General features: G+C 31.6%; 1 protein-coding gene and 2 long non-coding RNA genes across 3 annotated transcripts in view; all 3 read right to left on the bottom strand.

Annotated features, from left to right (window-relative positions):
- LOC148604946 (uncharacterized) overlaps window positions 1-18,162 on the bottom strand; it is a 70,573-nt gene that overhangs the window by 18,234 nt on the left and 34,177 nt on the right. The window lies entirely within an intron of this gene.
- Window positions 7,577-12,867, bottom strand: LOC148604948 (uncharacterized). Its single transcript, XR_015916031.1, has 2 exons — window positions 10,199-12,867; window positions 7,577-9,335 (listed from the first exon to the last, which is right to left on the bottom strand). It is a non-coding gene; the product is annotated as an uncharacterized LOC148604948 (long non-coding RNA).
- On the bottom strand, window positions 12,874-17,867 carry LOC148604947 (uncharacterized). Its single transcript, XR_015916032.1, has 3 exons — window positions 17,795-17,867; window positions 13,899-14,093; window positions 12,874-12,987 (listed from the first exon to the last, which is right to left on the bottom strand). It is a non-coding gene; the product is annotated as an uncharacterized LOC148604947 (long non-coding RNA).

Here is an 18,162-nt window from a genome sequence, read left to right as displayed (position 1 = left end):
ATTCAAACCATAAACCCCAATTATGAAGGAAGCCTTATAACCCAAAGTTGATGTTGTTAAGAGTCTAAAATCATGTCCCAAAATGTGGCACAATAATATAAAGCTTCTGTCAAAATATTAAGTGGCTATCAGATTAGTAGTTGCACAGAAAATGTAACAAAAAGGAGGGGACAGAGGAAAGCACAGTCGCCATGATCACTTTATACCTCCTGACAATGTTACCAATATAAAACCTGTATTTTTGTTCTATTCAGGCACTGCATGTAGGACCTAACCACAATCTCTTCTACTTTCCTTTCATGTGTTACTGCATGAAATAAACTGAAAACTTAATTACAGAAAATAAAAACAAAAACAAAAATAAAAACATATGAAGGGGCGAAACATTCATTCTAATCGCTAAACAAGCTACACTTCACCGTCTATATATACAAGTCAGGTAAGAAGGTTGGCCACATCAGGTATATGTAACTGTTATTCTCAAATTTCTTAACAAATTCGAAAGTAACGCTGACTTACTTGTTTCTAAGATAGCTTGCATCACTTTGTAAACTTTTGACCTTTTCTTTAGCATCGTCCCTTTCAAACTGACAATTAAATAACTTTTTGACATTTTCCGCAGCTTTTTGCTTTTCATACTGCATGCAGATAATTTGGTGTTCACATTTTTCTTTATATCTGTAAAAGCAATATGCATATGACATTACTATTCAAAGAGAGCATTTGATAATGTTTGTACTTCTTACTAATGGGAAGGTTATGTGAATTTATCAAGTGACTTCTCAGATCAGTGCAAACAGTGACATGAAATATGTATATAAACCATTGGTTAAAAAAATCTTTACAAAAAATAAGCTGTCAAACATAACTGTGCTCAGCAGTATGGCATAATAATAAAGGGCTTTTTTTATAATGTAAAGTGAACGTGATGATTGGTTACAGAACATATAACAGAAATTAAGTTCCAAACAGTCCCACACACAAAGAGAGACGGTTAGAATCACAAATTTAAAAAACATTTATTATAGTTAAGTATACATTTGTTTTTATTTTTGATCAAGTGTAACATTTTAAATTATAACTCCTGAAGACCTGCACTGTTTACTAGGTCAACAGTTTTTACTATTGAACAAGGCAAGAGTATCATCCTCATTCTCAAATTCTTATTGGCTTATCAAAGTTCATTTGTTCTCTCGGTTTATCTTTGAATAACATTAAACCTCCATAATGCATGATCAGAGAAAAATCATCAATCACAGTTGGACTTGATTAAGAAGCAATGATAGCATGTCACTATAATATGTCTAGTATAAAAAAAGTTATTTTTCCGACGCAGTCGGTATCGTTTTGCTTATTATCCTTGGAAATGCGAGTCATCTGATCACAATTCTGTTTCCCGATTGGCCAAATACTGATAACTTAGTTGTGTTCAAAAAAAGAGTATATAGAAAATTGAAATTGTGTGCCATGTGCAAATTTCTGAATGAACTGTAGAAAATTATAAGTAAAAAAAAAAACAAATTTTACTGCGTCGGCTTTCTTTTTTTAAAGATAATGCTTGTTTTTCTATATTGAAATTTCTGCAATTTAAAACTAGAAATACAACAAGCAAGATCACAAAGATAATACATCCGTTTCAAATGCATTTCAATGTATAGCCAGTACATTCAACTTTCTCCTTTTGTAGTCGCCACTAGTAAAAACATTTCTTCATGCACATCTGCTTACGATGCTTAATGCTCCAATAAAAATTAATAATTTCAGCATGTAAAAGCCTGACGTTGAATCATCTCCCTTTAAAGTCCCTGAAAGTAACTATATTCCGTTATGCACATTCACATATCTAGCAAAACCTTCCTATAAAGTTTCATCAAAATCTCTTGAATGATTCAGGAGAGGAGTTGTGCTTGTGTGGTTTTAATATGTAAAACCCTTAAATTAGATTATCTCTGTTTGGAGTCCAAGAAAGTAACTATATTCCTTCATGCACATCTACATGTAATGCCCAACTTATCAAATTTCTTTGAAATCCTTTGAGCGCTTAAGGGGGAGTTGCACTTAAAAGAAATATGGACAGATGGATGGACAGCCAGACAGAGTGATTTCTATACACCACCACAACTTTGTTTTTTATGGTATAAAAACAATAAACAATGATAACTATTTAAATTTTTCAACACGTTTTTTGTGCTTTTCTCTTGCTTCATTTCGTTCAGATCTGTTTTGATCAACATGGAATTGAAGGGACACATCATTCTGGTCATCTCTAAAATACACAGCAGATGAATATCAGTTTATTTTAACTTTAGTGCAGATATACACAAATCTTTTCAACAAGAGCAATAGAAAGAAAGCATGGTTCAAATTAAAATACTTATTTTATCTTTGTATGAAAAGGTGTAGCAAATAGAGTTGTAACAATCTCAAATGTATATTATGTATCCTTATTTTGATCCTTGCATGCATATAAAAGTTATAATTAACTACAGTGGAACTGGTCTCAGACAAGTCTTTTAGAGTGCCAAAACTTGAGGTCTCCCCATTCTAAGTTTTAGCTCAGTAGGAGATTTGCCCTTGCATAGTTTTTGCTTCATTTTCGAAACTAAAGTCTATTACCATAATGGCATATAAACAACAAAAAATTATATATGAATGCAACAAAGAACAGTGCTGATGGACGTATTTCCGATGCTTTAGATATTTGAAGAGGTCCAAGTTTCTTTGAGCTTACATTAGATCGATATAAAATGCTGAATACAATTGTTTCAATGAGTGCTGTCCCTTACCCTAGTTCTACCTCCTTAAGATAAAAACTGTTTTTTTTTTTATGATTATTATCAATTTCCGTCGAAGATCAGAATTGGTATAGCAGTCGCCAGATCCTATAGATTTGTTAAGCCTGTAAGCGTCTGAAACTATCTATTACACTCGAAGGAAAAGAGTTTCATTAACATACACTGTAAACATTTAAATGCAAAGACATAGGTTCTCTTTACAGTTATTTATTAAGTATCAAGTTTATTTCCATGTTTCTTACACAAGTAAAGAGAACACATAAACAATCTTTTTTTTCTGAACTTAATATGCTGATAAATTTGATTTGAATTCACAACGAGAAGTCCTCTTACCTCTTACAATTTCATTAGTACCTGTAGCTCATTTCTATATTTTACAGTCGGTCGTTTGCTATTGATATTCAAGTAGTCTATAAATATTAATCGCGCAATAAGCCAATGATGAAAAGATGAATATATAAATAATCATCAATTCTGAGATAGTAAATATTAACTGATTAAGAAGGCTTAAAAACAAATTGAAAGAATAGCTTTTACATTTCAGGCAGGGAAGATCCAAATATCTACAACAAGGGGCATTGATTTCAATCAAGAAAGTGGTTCCAGGCTTTTATTTTCTTATTTTTGCCATATTTCGGCAATAACTTGGTGTTACTGATTCTGAAAAAAATCTTTATAGGTGTCTATGGGACAATGCGTAGTACTTAAGGTATGGCTAATCAACCGAGAAGCTATAGCTAATTAACTGAGAATAAGTTGTACAAATGAGAAATACATGTACATGTAACAGGTTTAATTTCAACAAATGTGGTTCAAATTGGAATGCTTTGACTGACAGTTTTGAACTAGAGTTTGCTGAATTGAATTTCAAATTGAAAACTTAGAAACCGAAATAGACAGACTAGTAGTCTGTAGTTCAACTATGCAGTATGTCAGAGAGCTTTATCTTCATTCATCTAGGTGTTTCATGTGACAGACAAAGAACCTGAATATCACACAAACGTGCGGACTGTATGGTGTCAATTGAAGTTAAATGTGATTCTTTAAAACTAAATTGATCATTGTTTGTAATTAGAATAATTTAAAACAACAAACTTGTGTTTAGATAAGTTTGAAAACAATCATAGGTTCTTTCCATTAAGCGTTAAAATATAAACCATTAATATAAATTAATTCAGTACAAGAGTACTTTGATTAACACATGTAATGGTTTCCTCTGAGTTGTAAAAGTATTGCAAGTTAAATGAAATCAGTACATATACAAGGCACATAACTCCATCGGACCTGACCTCAGCAAGAAAATATGTCGACTTAATATGTAACATTCAAACTGCACTAATATGACATAAAACATGCTCTAAATGGTTGAAGGTATATAAATGGAGAAAAAAATTCTATAAAACAGAGTGAAAAACTAAGGCAAATTTGCAAATTAAACGACGATTAAATGTAACGGAATAAAAATAGTTGTTTTATAAAACGCTTTGCAGAGCGCAGCATGACAAGACTGTAGTGGTCGAACACAGAACAGTTGGGGCAAGTGTGGACACAATAATAGTTTTTGACACACTTAAGCATAGGCTCACAATTCAATATAGACACAACAACTGGTTTCGACATTATATTGCACAAAGTTTGAAATCCAATAAAAAATTGAAATCAGACCAAAAAAAAGTAGTCGACTTTTTAGGCGTGGCCATTTTGACCCGCTTATAACTCGAAAACTTCAAGAGATATTTGGAATCTGATTCAAAAATGCAGGTAGGAATTTTCATTATGAATCCAACGAAATAATATTGAAATCTGATAAAAAATTAAAAACAAATCTATTTTGGGATGTAGCTCCTTTGACTCAAAAACGGCCCATAACACACGAAATCTTCCATACATTTGTTTACCAGAATTAAAAAAAAGGGGAAAATGATCAAAATCGAAAGAAAAACAACCATTCTACACGGGTTTTAATTACACACATATATTATTACCCTTTGCTAAAACGGTAGTGGTCAATTAAATAGGATTCTGTAGTGCTTAGTAAAATCATATCAAAATTATATAACTTTTTGTCAACCATTACTAAACTTATCGCACGAAAAAAAAAAAAAAATAAAAAAATAATAATCAATCAAGGCACTGAAGTACAGCTCTGCTTATATCTAGGCAGTAGTTTATGATTAGTAATTCCAAATATTTTTATTAGAAATCCGTCAGCAGCTAGGCGTCAATAAAAAACTGTATTTGACAATAAAAGTTCAACTGACTGAAAATATATATCGTTTTAGGATCTTACAAATATATTTGAACAGTTTCATTGAAATATGATGAACCTGGTTTTTAGGCAGATCCATACTAAAGTCTGCATCAGTAGAAGGGGAAGCAAAATGGAGAAATCTGGTCTCAGACTTATGAGTTACACAATCAATATGTGGAAAAGAAGGTAGGTTTCAAAAGTGAATATTAATTGCAATGTATCCATTCACAATACAATGAGTGAGCTAAATGTTGTATTTTTGGGAGAGACGTGTAGCATGAATAAATTATAAGTAACACATCAACCTAGTAAACAAAGAATACTAGACTTTCTTACCGATCTTTTAAATTCGTATAGATCTCTATACTATTAAAAACTTCAAAAAGCTCTCTTTTTAGGTTGGAGTTTTCTTTTTCAATGTCAGACAACCTTTTAGCTGTGTTTGTCTTAAGTGTGAAAGAAAAATACATGTATGAAAACATTAATATTATGTTTAATTGTTTATTTGCAGATATTTTCAATAATAGCATTACAATGTTGATCATTGTCTGTGTTGTATTTAATGATTTAGCAATCAATTGTGGAGTTGTCAGCTTAACAATTGAGTTTTTCTTAAGACACACCATAAATTTCTTTAAACAAACAATAATCTCTACTCTAAGACAACTATTCAAAACATCTATGACTACAAATTTTAAAATATTGTCTGGACATACCTTATAAAATTGTGGAGGTCAACCGTGGTATTGACACCCTTAAATTTAATACCTTGTCCAATTTTGAAGATATAACAAACGTTGTATTTTATCCTGTGGTTTACATTTTAACCACCAATGTGTGGATTTATAGTGTCAACATCAATATTGCATAAGTCAAAATCATATTGCTTGTTGTTTTATTAAATATTTTTAAATTGTTTAATTATTAAAATAAAAAAATAACTGCTTTGCATTAGAAGATTAATTGTACAATAGACAGGTCAATACTTTTTCGGTCACATTCTCATTTAAGAAAATTTATTACAAGTTTTCCAAAAAAAAATGAAAATAGAACAAATTTTACTGACCTACAAAATCAAGATGTTAACCCAATTTAAGTTTTTTGAATGAACTAATACACTGACAGCATCGGGCACGTTTTTAAAATATTACCTGTCCTCTGAAAAATGCAGCTGCTGAGGCAACCTCATGATCAACTCGGTTTGATCTTCTGTTTTTTCTTCTAACCGTGCTATCCGTTCTTTACAAGAATTTAACCTATTATGTAAATACTTAATTTGATATTTGAAAAAGGCAACACGTATAAAATAAGGTAGCATAATGTTAATTTGTTTAGCCTTGAAACCTGATAAAATGTGTAAATTTTCTTTGTACAAAAAAGGTAAGACATCATGTAACACTGCACTTCTACAGATTTTGCTAAATTTGCTATACATGCCATATGGAGGAATAACAAAATGGCAGTTATTAACAAATTCAGATTTAGAACATACAATAAAAAGATAAAAAAATCCTTATGGCTTCATTTAATCTCAAATGCTTAATTGGGCATAATCTAAAAAATGTCTACGTGAGAGTAATCAGAAATGACAATAGTTCAGAAATCAAACTACCGGTAGTCTTGTTATTAGCATGACACAATCGTATATTGCATCATTGTGTCCACGCTTGAAAAAAGATTTGGTTAAGTGTTTTTTTTTTATCAAGTTTAACTAAATAAATGGCTGACACACAGATCGACGGACCATGCTAAAAGAGCAGGGGAAATAGAATATGAAACTTACTCTTCTTCCATGTGATACAGTTTTCTAGTCAGTCTGAGTAACTCTTCATTTTTCTTATCTATTTCTTCCTTCTGGTAGTCTAATGCACGGGTACTGTAAGTTGACATTGTATTCAGTAATTAAGCGTTGGAGATAATGTGATCTTTGCATATTAGCGGTGTCATTTCTACATGTTTTCGTATTTAATATATCTAAGATTAATACGAACAAATCATAGAAAATTTAATCACTATAATGACAAAGTGTTTTTTTTTATTTTATTCTATATAAAATGAAACCCTAAATATACAACACCTAATGGTTTTAGGCCATATTTTTTGACTGGCAATTGTGATTTAAAAAAAAATATGTGTAGTGCCTTTTGCTTAGCAGATGATTTATTTATTGTATAATCATTTTGCATTACTTACTTCACATATTCTACTGTGCCTAATTTATCCTCTAGAGCCTCGTTTTCTTGTATGAGTTTAATGCAGTTTTGTAGATGCCGTTTCATGTCTCTGTGGTAAAAAGGAGTTCATAAAACGGAGTATGTAACTGAATGTTTCTGGTTTGATTGTTTTAAAGTAAAATCTATGTTAAACTCTTCATATCATTACTAACTTCACTCTATCTTGCAATGGCACTTTTGGTTTTTATGGGTATTGATTCCATTTCTGGATCCATTTTTCACTGTTGAACAATTTTGTGCTTGTACATGAAAAATTAATATTCCAGAGTTGCCCCATTTAATGAATATAATTAATTTTGATTAATTCTTACATAATTAAGAGGGAAAGTATATCTTTAAGAAAAACGAATGTCCTCCTACTTACAAAAGCATTGAAGCCATTAAAAGTAACCAAGATATGTCCCTCTTAACTACATATTGTCCACGCTGTTTAACATAGTCAATCACTATAATATGGGATAATGCTAAGGCTCATGGAAAGTGGGTTTAATGCATATCAAATGAATAGTTATCAAGTGTACATAACAGATATGATAATAAAAAACCTCAACGATTACATTTGACAAGGTCCCCAAATGCCAAAAAAGGTAGCATTGTAGAAAGTTAGCCTGTTATATATTGTAACGAACTTCATTATATTATTTTCATTTTTGCAGTTACTAATTTATTATTTTGCCCATAGTTTGAAATAGATGATGTAGTTCACAAATATCTTTTTTTAAGGTAAGTCATACCCGCTCAATGATTCTCCCGCCAAACAGGTGCGTATACGCACGGGTGATTTATACAGGTAAAACGGTTATGCAGAGCACACCTAGATTTTGAAGTGACTGGACGTGTTGTGTCCAAGTTTGCAATTCACATATTAGGTGAGATCTCAAGATTGTCAGTTCGGGAAATTGAGTTTCACAGGAAAATATGTTGAATCTGCACAGGGGTTTTTCCTATCCAGTTTTGTGCTTCGTTTTGAAGGAAACGACGTAAATATTGTCAAATGCTATCGTCCTATTTTTTGACACATATCTACCTAAATAACGTATGTTAATGTCAGTTTTGTACGGTGTACAACTTAGCGGATGGTGTGATATTTATAGTCAGTGATAGTTGGTGTTAATTTAGCTGGGATGTTGCATTAATATATCCTAGAGTTTTATTTGTTACACAGTGAAATTTGCTGAAATTAGTTTTCCGTCGGTGTATATGGTGAAATGTTGAAATATTGTGTGGACGTTCAGCACAAGAATTGTGTAATTACTTTTGAAATTTATATTGGCCGGAAGGTGTGTATTGGTAAATTTGAATGATAAATTGTGTTGATTTATATGAGAAATGAAAATTATACTGGGCCATGCGAATCAGAAATGAATATCTATTAATAGTGAAATTTAGTTTGAATTTATATTGAAAGTCTACAGAAATCGATCTTGACCGTCGATTATGGTGTACCGTAGGAGCTATGGTGAGAGATGATGATTGAATAGATCTATTTGCTTTTACTACACCAATTTTAAGTCTGTTTACTGTGTGTGAACTGTGACTTTTGTTTGCTTACATAATTGTATTTTGCATGCCCATTTATTTATGTTCATTTGCATGTTGTATATATGTTTAGTTTTGTTTGATTTGTTCAGTTTATTTAGTTTTAGTAAAATATTATTTTTACTTGTGTCTCTATGAATGCTGGCCAACTGACAATCCGATTTTCCTACGTCTTTACATATATTAAACAGGTGGTCTCAACGTGTACATGGCGAGGAGAAAGCATGCAAGGGAAAGAATTGTAATACAAATTACAAACAACTGACATACTAATTTGTACATTGTTGCCTTTAATGCTTCTGCTGCAGTTTCTATATTTTTATTGCGTTAACTCTGATGCAATTCAGAAATTTAGATCAAGTATGCCAAAATACGTCTTATTAAATATGCACGATTTGTGGTATCGTCAATACATCAGCATCATTGCCGTGATGATTTATTTCTGGCTTTGGATTGTCCTTTTCGTCCTTCATGCCTTTAAAAATATTCTTTTTATCACTTGAAATATCTTCTTTTCTGCATACAATATTTAAAATACAGTAATGTTTTCTTTTCTTATTATCATAAGTAAAGGCTAAAAGAAGAAGTTTTATATCAGAAATTATTTCATTATTACATCAATCCTGCAACTTGAGTTTCAAAATGTTTATATCTTTTCTATATTGTAGAATTAAAGATCAAGAAATATATTCATTTCATTAAATTCAAAATTCCAAGCGAGTGAGTGACTTGATAAATTCGCATTTGTTTCGAAACGTTTTCCGAGTCGTAAAATATACTTGTTACATGTATGGTGATCATGTTTTTTTTTTTTTTTTGCATTTATGAAACATCCCTTCTTGTAAAACAAACTTATTTAGCTGTCACAGTACAGCAAATTATGTAGTGTAAGAGAATAATGGCATGTAAGGTCTTCAAATCTTCAAATACGGATAGACAGTTTGAATTTGTTTTAAATTTAATATAAAGTTTGGTTATTTAATGCAAACTGTTGATACATCGAGTTGTGAGCGGATGTAATATAAGTTGTATGAGATTGCATGGTATCAGAATAAAAAAATTGATTTTGTAACTTTGTTAACTTCCAAAACCCAAACAAATGCATTTCCAGATAGATATCACGACACAAGTAATGACAAATCTGTAATTCCGCATATAATCGAAAACAAACTCCACTTGAACGGTAAGATTGCATATTATTAATTATATAACCTGCTTTACATTTAACTTTACCTTTCAGATTTTTAATGGTTCTTGGTGTATAACTAAGGGTCCAGACCAGGCATAATCTCTCAAAAACGGCATTATTTTACAATTTCATTCGTCAAAAATGAATATCAAATTAGCTGTAGACAAAATATAATGTTATATAAACTAACCTGCTCTGGTGACTTTCTTGGGAGGTATGCTTTCCCGAGATGATCGTTCCCTCATTTTCATCATTCATTACATTCATCTCGATTACACGAAAAACATCTTTGTCACACCTTAAATAAATGATGCTTTAAACAGCTGAAGACAAAATCCCGAGCGCAAAATAAAATAAAATAAAATAAAATAAATAAAAACAGAATTAAAATTTTCATGTCGTAATTGTTCTGTTTTCTTCTTCTCAAATATAATGTAATATAAAATGTGGATAATTTACATTGCATATGTGTTAACTTTTTTTAGAGCGTATTCCCAGTATTTTATTTTGTGATGTGGACTGACACTTAATTTCTCAAGGTAAATGTCGGACGAAAAAAAAAAAAAAAAAAAAAAACGAAATAAGGACAAACAAAAAATTTGGTATTTCCCATGTAGAAATCCTGATCCTTCCATTAGCTTACTACTATGGTTATGGTCCTCATCATGATTTCATGGATCGTTATGGTGTATCCATCTGCACCATTAAAACTGTTTTTTTTTCATTGTGTCATAATTTTCTTTCCTCTTTCGTCTACCCTGGACTCGACTTTTTCTGAGCAACCAGGTGGGTGTTTCTAGAAAAGCAGAGGAAGCATACCCAACAGGCGCATCCGGTCCATGCTCCCAGTTTTTAGTGGCGTCCGAGGTGCTCATTTGCTTTTGTTAATTTGTATGTATCATTTTAGTTACTTAATGTTCTTTGTTGTGTATGCCTTTTTTCCATGTTTGGTCTTTGTCACTAGATTAATTTCTTTTGATTTCCGCTAGAACCTTGGTTCCCTTGATTACTCATTGTAATTGATCGGAACTACTTAGACATTTTCAAAAATAACTACTTTCGGTTGAGGAGATTGTAATAAAAAAAAACCTGCGAACCAGGAGCTACTTGGCCGACAATTTTACAAATATTTGGAATGTCAGTGTCGGGGACCATGTTGAATCTTAATCAAATTTGGAAAAATGATCATAGGCATTGAGTCTACTTCTTGAAAAAAATAAGTAGTCGTTTATGCTTCGCTCTCACTTAAGAATCAACAAATACTTTGTTATGTGGCCTGAAACTGATATAACTCATTTTTTGGTCTTCTTGTGTTCTTTAATACAAGTACTAAGTGATAGATGATGTTAACATAGTTAATGACTGTCGAGAAGTATTAGGTTGAAAAAAAAAGAAATTAGCAGGATCAATGACTGAAATTGTGTTATTTTCCTCATCCTATGGGAAGGCACCTATTCTTTAATTGCAAGTGCTATGATTAACTTAAGCGTTAAAGTAAACACTCAGCTACCCTCAGCTGCAAACAATGATTGCTTATATGCAGAGTAGAACAAACATGATATACAGTTGTCTATGAACTGAGATTTTGTTTTTCCACAGAAAAAAATCAATAAGAAATCAAATAACTTACCAGTTATGTCGACAGTAATAGACGCGACCTGTCCATTAAATATTTCAACAATGAAATAAGGGCTATAATATGAATAACATATATGTCATTTGGCAATCTAAAATCATAACTACGGGTGTCTTCACTAAAAATAAAAAAGATATTTCCTGAGGTATCACGTATTTAGTAAATATGCATCGACTGTTTTAACGCATAACAGGTCGAGGTCAACAGAATGCCGACGTTCTTAGGAAATTCATTTGAATAAGTGCATGTTAACTATAATTTGTACTTACGTGTTTTAATACATTTTTAGATACATTTTCGATTTATTTTTTCGCCTAATAACTTTTATTATTGTCATTTTTTTTACATAGAATATTTCAATAATTGCACAAAGTATTATTTCCATGAACCGACCGATTGACTATCAGAACATTATTCAGGTAAAAACAACTCTTGGAATTGGTGAGCACCCCCGTAGAAAATACTTGGTCAGCCGGTTATATTATTACTTAAAAGAAGATCCCTTATGGCGAGATTTTTATAGTTGTCTTATGACAGCATAGGAGTGATGGAATATCGTATAACTCAATCGATTTGATAAAATGGAATGAAAACGAAGCCACAACCGGAAAAAAATGAAAAGAGGCCCATCAAAATATGCACATGAGCAACTGCCAATACAGTTGTACACTCATTGAGACGTTTAAGTTTCTCATTTTAGCGATCGTGCACCGTTTATCGTGCTTTTACACATAGGTTTGCATTCGTTTAAACGCACAATAAACGCAAGCTTTCGTTTTTACGCACAATATCTATTTTGGTATTTTGATTATTTCTTTAATTTAACTTTAATTTTTATTTTCTATGATTAATCTTTATATTTTCATTAATTTCATTTTCTATTTTTTTTCTTTCGTCATTATTTGTTATTATTATTATTTTGCATCGTTCGTCTATAATGCGTTTAAACGCACGCTGTGAGCGTTCGTCTATCGTGCATTTAAACGCAGGTTAGGAGCGTTCTTTTATCGTGCGTTTAAAAGCACGCTTGGCGCGTTCGTTTATCGTGCGTTTGGTGGGAGTTTAGGGTTCGTTTAGGTATCGTGCGTGCGGAAAACCTAAAGTCTCAATGAGTGTAGTACTTGACAATGGTAATTGACGTGATTAATTTTTTGACAACACGTCAAGTATTGCTCCTTATCTCGACTTATTTAATCTGCACTTTTGTTGATCTCTGTTTTATAGTTCAGATCATTAACAACAAAACGTACTCCTTGGAAAGATTTTCTAACTCAAGAGCTTTTATAACCATTTCTAACCCATGTTGTTTCCGTTTTTTAACAGCAGACATTTCTTCTTGAAGCCTGTAAAAATGAGATTGACATTTAAGTGTAACGGAAAGCAAAAAAAAAAAACAAAACAAAAACAAAAAACAAAAAACAAAAAAAAAAAAAAAACAAACAAACAAACAAACAAACAAACAAACAATAAAAATAAAAAAAAAGAGTAATCAAGGGAACCAGAAAGCAGAATTACACCACAAACATCTTAAAAAACCAAATTAATACTTGTAAAATAACAAAAGTAAATGAATAACTCGTGCTCCACTGACAGCATGGGCGAGGTGCACTGTTAGGATAAGCGTTCTATGCTTTTCTAGAAACACCCACCGACCATCAAGTCCAGAATAGTTGCAGTGGAATAGAATAGGAAAATAAGAACAAAATAAACAAAAAAACATAAAAGCTACTCGGCACTACTAATTCTGAAAATAAGGCTAGTCTGATTTCTAATGTTATCGTCAAAACGCCTTTCACTTAAATTGTAATGAATAATTGTTCGGGCATGTCCTGAACCGGTCTTGTGATATGCATAGCAGTCTAATACATAGCAAATAGACCTCAGTGTCTTTTATCTGTCAGAATAGAAACATTAATGTATAATAATGTCAAATCATTCTTGAAATACAATTATGTCAAACAAAAATTAACGTAAGATCTGCAAGTTTTAGAAAGATAAAATATGCTGTGGGATACATAATGAAATGTCTCAAGAGACTAAACAGTTGGGGCAAATATGGAAACAATATTCAAGCTTTACAGCTGTCATTGCATGTAATAAATCATTGATATGGAATCCATCTCTGTGGCAAACTCCGGCCCCCACACACACTACTTGGGCAATTATTAATGTATGAAATGGGTCTGGGAAAAGCATACCAACTCAAATTTTTCGGTTTATAATTCAGCACTTATATTCAATATAAAATATTTACCAGTTGAAAAAGAAGTATGGAATCAAATATATTCCAAACACAAGTTTCTCACTGAAAAAAGTACTTTGACCTTGAGGTCAAAGTTCAATGTCATAGGCCACTATCCATGGTACGTAACTCATATTCTTTAGGTGATCTATCCCAAGCCAATCATCAGAAGCTCACATTAAAAGGCGAACAAGTTACAGTTTGTCACTGAAAAAAAAGCAACAAAAACTTTTACCTTGAGGTCAATCTGCAAAGTCATAGGCCACTATCCATGGTGGTGCATCTTTAGGTGATCTACTCACATGCCAAATATCAAAAGTCCATTACCAAAGACAAAACAGTTACAGCCTAGACATGAATTTATTACCGAAAAAAAAAAAAAACCAGGAATTTGACCTTGATGTCCAAAGGTTAATGGCCACTAACCGTGGTACGTGTATGCTACGCATTATTTTATTAATTAACCCAGAAAAAAACTAGATATCAAAATCTTCATTTTTAAAACAGACTGATAGTAAACCATATGCTGAATATTAGACAATAAAATGCTTTGCATGGCGCACTTGATACATGTACTACTGCAGTGGTTGAACCCTGATCAGTTGGGGAAAGTGTGGACACATTATTCTAACTTAATAAAGCTTTGAATTTGATTAAAATTAGAAATTTGACACAGAATAAAAAATAACCATTACTGAAGTTGTCACTTTTATCCCTAAAGAGTTTCAGTCAAATCCTGCAAAATCAACCCTACCTTGTACTTAGTTGCACAGTTCCGAAGTAATCCGAGTACTTTCACTCATGTCATTGTCCAGAAATCAGAAAAAAATATTAGTTATTGGCTTCTTTGCAACCCTTTTACTGGTATTTTACTTGGCTCAACCCTAATAAAATGCTTTCCTGAGTGCAGCATGGTACAACCCCAGTGATCAAACCCTGAATACTGGAGCAAGTGTGGACACAATTTAGGATTAAACACACATGATCATATGGACGTACAATTCATTATGGACACAACACTGGTTTGGAGACATAATATAGCACAAAACTTGAAATTCAATAACGAAAATTTTAAAATCACGCCAAAAAATTAAAATGTCAATTGTCCGGGTGTGGCCCCTTTTTGACACCTTATAACTTGCAAACCGTACAAAAATATCAGTAATCTGATTGAACAATAAAGGTAGAGATTTTTATTAGGTATCAAATGAAAAACTTTCTCAAAATTGGACCAAAAATAAAAAAGTTATTTTCTTGACATCAGGAAATTGCATGTTCCCTTAATTCTTAAAAGTTCAAATCTTTATCCCTAAAATAAATCCAAGTCTGACCATTGTGGTATAGAATATTGTGAAACAATTTCATTGACTGCACTCATATGCTTGTTTGTTTAAGGCAATAGTTGGGACTATAACCTTCAAAATCAATACCAGCGTTACTTTTGTGGTTTGAAACCTAAGTCCGTATTATAAAATTCAAAAACTAATACTCAGGTTATCCAACAAAAACCAAATGTCTAAAGACAGATGTTGAACCATGTTGTAACATGTCATAAAGATCAACAAACACATATTCAAGTTATCGAATTTAAGTCAAGTGTTTACAGACGGGGTACATGTTGGCGTTAATTCCGAGAACCCGCATACGTTCTTAACCTGTGGAGCCTGCAGAAATGGTTATTCTTATAGTGTACTTAGAAAATGTACATGTACATGTATGATGTTATGATCTGTGTCTGTAATTATATACAAACTGTCAATGAAACGTTTTTGTTGGCCACTATTCTACTATTTGTCATCAATGATTGGATCAATATTCAAGTCGCATTTTAAAATGTTTAGGAACTGTTTTATTATTTTTTATTTAGATAAGTATATAAAACATGTAAAATATAACATGTATTTAGCATTTAGGGTACCAATGAAGTGTAAAGAAAGAAAAAAACCCTGAACTACTTGAATCTTTTAATCAAGCAAGATGTAAGAAAAAAAGGAAGATTGACTATAACAGGTTCACGTACATTAAAACACAGTTCAATTAATATTACGATTGTACATTGTACACTGAAAATTGTCTTTTATTGAGTATTAATGTTTTTTTTTATTTATTTAAAAGCACAATACAAGTATTTGTTTACTGTACATTTAGCAAGTATTTTGAACATGCTTGCTGACTGCCAAGTGACTATGTATTGTGTAAGTGGCACAAAAAATATCTCCTGCAATAGACGACTTTAACATTTGCCATATACAACAAATGTGTGTCAAATCCTAGTTAAACCTGGTTTAAGGTTTGATAACTGACAAAAAAAGGACATAAGATTTACAGGCTATAAGAACAGTAATCATAGTAATAATTGTGTGTAAACACATCTCCAAACATAAAACTATATGAAATTCTTTTATTATGTATGTATCAAAAAATATTCTGTGTAATAATCGATTCAAATTTCTGTTCCATTGGCTTTCATTACAAAGTCTCTAATTTTAGGCCTGTCAACCTTAGTTGACTTCCACAGAATTGAAGATATTTTCCAGAAAGTAAGTGAGTGCAAAACGCCCCTACACACAAGGTTACATTTAGAAAAAATACATGTACTTCTATGTTCTCTCTGTTTTTCACTATAGACACAAACAGGGGAACGTGGTAGGTGATTCTTTATAGAGCTTGAGAAGTCAGGAAGAATTCCTCTATCGTGTCTATTTTTAAGATTTTATTCTAACTACGAAATATGACAAAGCACCAAGTATTAAATATCATTTCAGTTCCATACATACAACTTTATCTTATTCAATTAATTAATGGTTTATCATCTGGGAAAATGTTTTGTTCGTAAGTTGGGTAATTATAATATTGTGTCAAAGTGGGACAAGTTGAATTTGTAGTCTAATGCGATTTCAAAGCATATGCACATGTAAATCGTGTAACTTCAAATGTTCTGCCTTTAACATGTGTATTCGGTTGAATGTATATGTATTTGCAGATAGCTAACCAATGCAATTGTTGAATAGTTTATTGTACTCAAATTGTATGTGTATGTGGTGAAAAGCTACAAATGAAAAGAGAAAAAACTCATGTAATCTAGGCCATGTGACATGTATGAATGACAAAAGCTCTATAAACATTAGAAAAATGCACATAAGCACAATAAAACATACATGTACAATACTATAAACATGAAAACATGTCGAAGTGAATGTGTGTGTATTGCATGTTTTGATTGATTTCGGTAGGCAAATATTCCATATCCACTGTACAAAGAAGCTTATCTAATCTATGCTAGTCGAGATAACCTATTAATTTGGTGAACACATATGAGACTTACCACGCAATAATTTTGTGACGCATATGAGACTTGTTAAAGTAAATAAACTCGCAGTTATATGTAATTGGACATACATGTATGTGTAAGCAGTCATGAAATTCCATACAAACTTTGGATTGGTTAATTATGAGCAGCAAAGTATCCCTGTAATGGTCAGATAAGGATAACACTCTACTCTATTTAACAAGGTGAAAAATGCATAAAATATCTATATGTACATATACATGTAAAAGTGAAGAAGTTTCACTCAAATGAAGGTTAAACAAACATGTCGTAAAAATCAATAATTATATGAATTATGTGGTATAAAATCTACCAAATATCATGACACACTTGCAAATATATTTCAACAATTTATCATAAAGAATAAATCTCAAAATTTCTCAAAAATAATTTCTTATAAATTTTACCATCATAGACAAAAGGGTCCAAGATCGGAAATGCATACCAACTTTTCGGTCAACCTTGATTCTGACAATTTCAAAGTTTTGAAAAACTACTTTATCGTTGACTTTGAAGGGTGGGGCTTGTTAAATGGATAAAACATTACTCAAATATGATAAAGAAACAAATGATTACTTACACTGTGCCCCATTATGGCTAAAAAGCACAAAGTGCTACAAAAAATTTCACGTGCATGTCAACAGGAAATGTAAATAATCGAATGAAAATACTAAAACTCGGAAGACAAAATTCGATAATAACATATAGCACAAAATTTAAATAATGTGTGAAGCACTTTTTGGAATTAAACTTAATCAGTAAAATTTAATAAAAATGTATCAAATAAGATACAGCACACTCCTCGCCTGATATTAAAAATATCACTCTTTTCAAAATAACAATATTCAAAGTGAATTTAAAAGTTAGGCTATATAACCATAATTTGGTCTCAAAATGAGTTTTTCATCAAAGAAAAAATGATAAAGAAAAATAAATTCAACAATTGAA

The sequence above is a fragment of the Perna viridis genome, chromosome 10 (genome assembly GCF_037379345.1).
Source record: "Perna viridis isolate PV_CMFRI_1.1 ecotype Kerala chromosome 10, ASM3737934v1, whole genome shotgun sequence".
Taxonomy (NCBI): Eukaryota; Metazoa; Mollusca; class Bivalvia; order Mytilida; family Mytilidae; genus Perna; species Perna viridis.
This window is presented reverse-complemented; position numbering and strand designations above follow the sequence as displayed.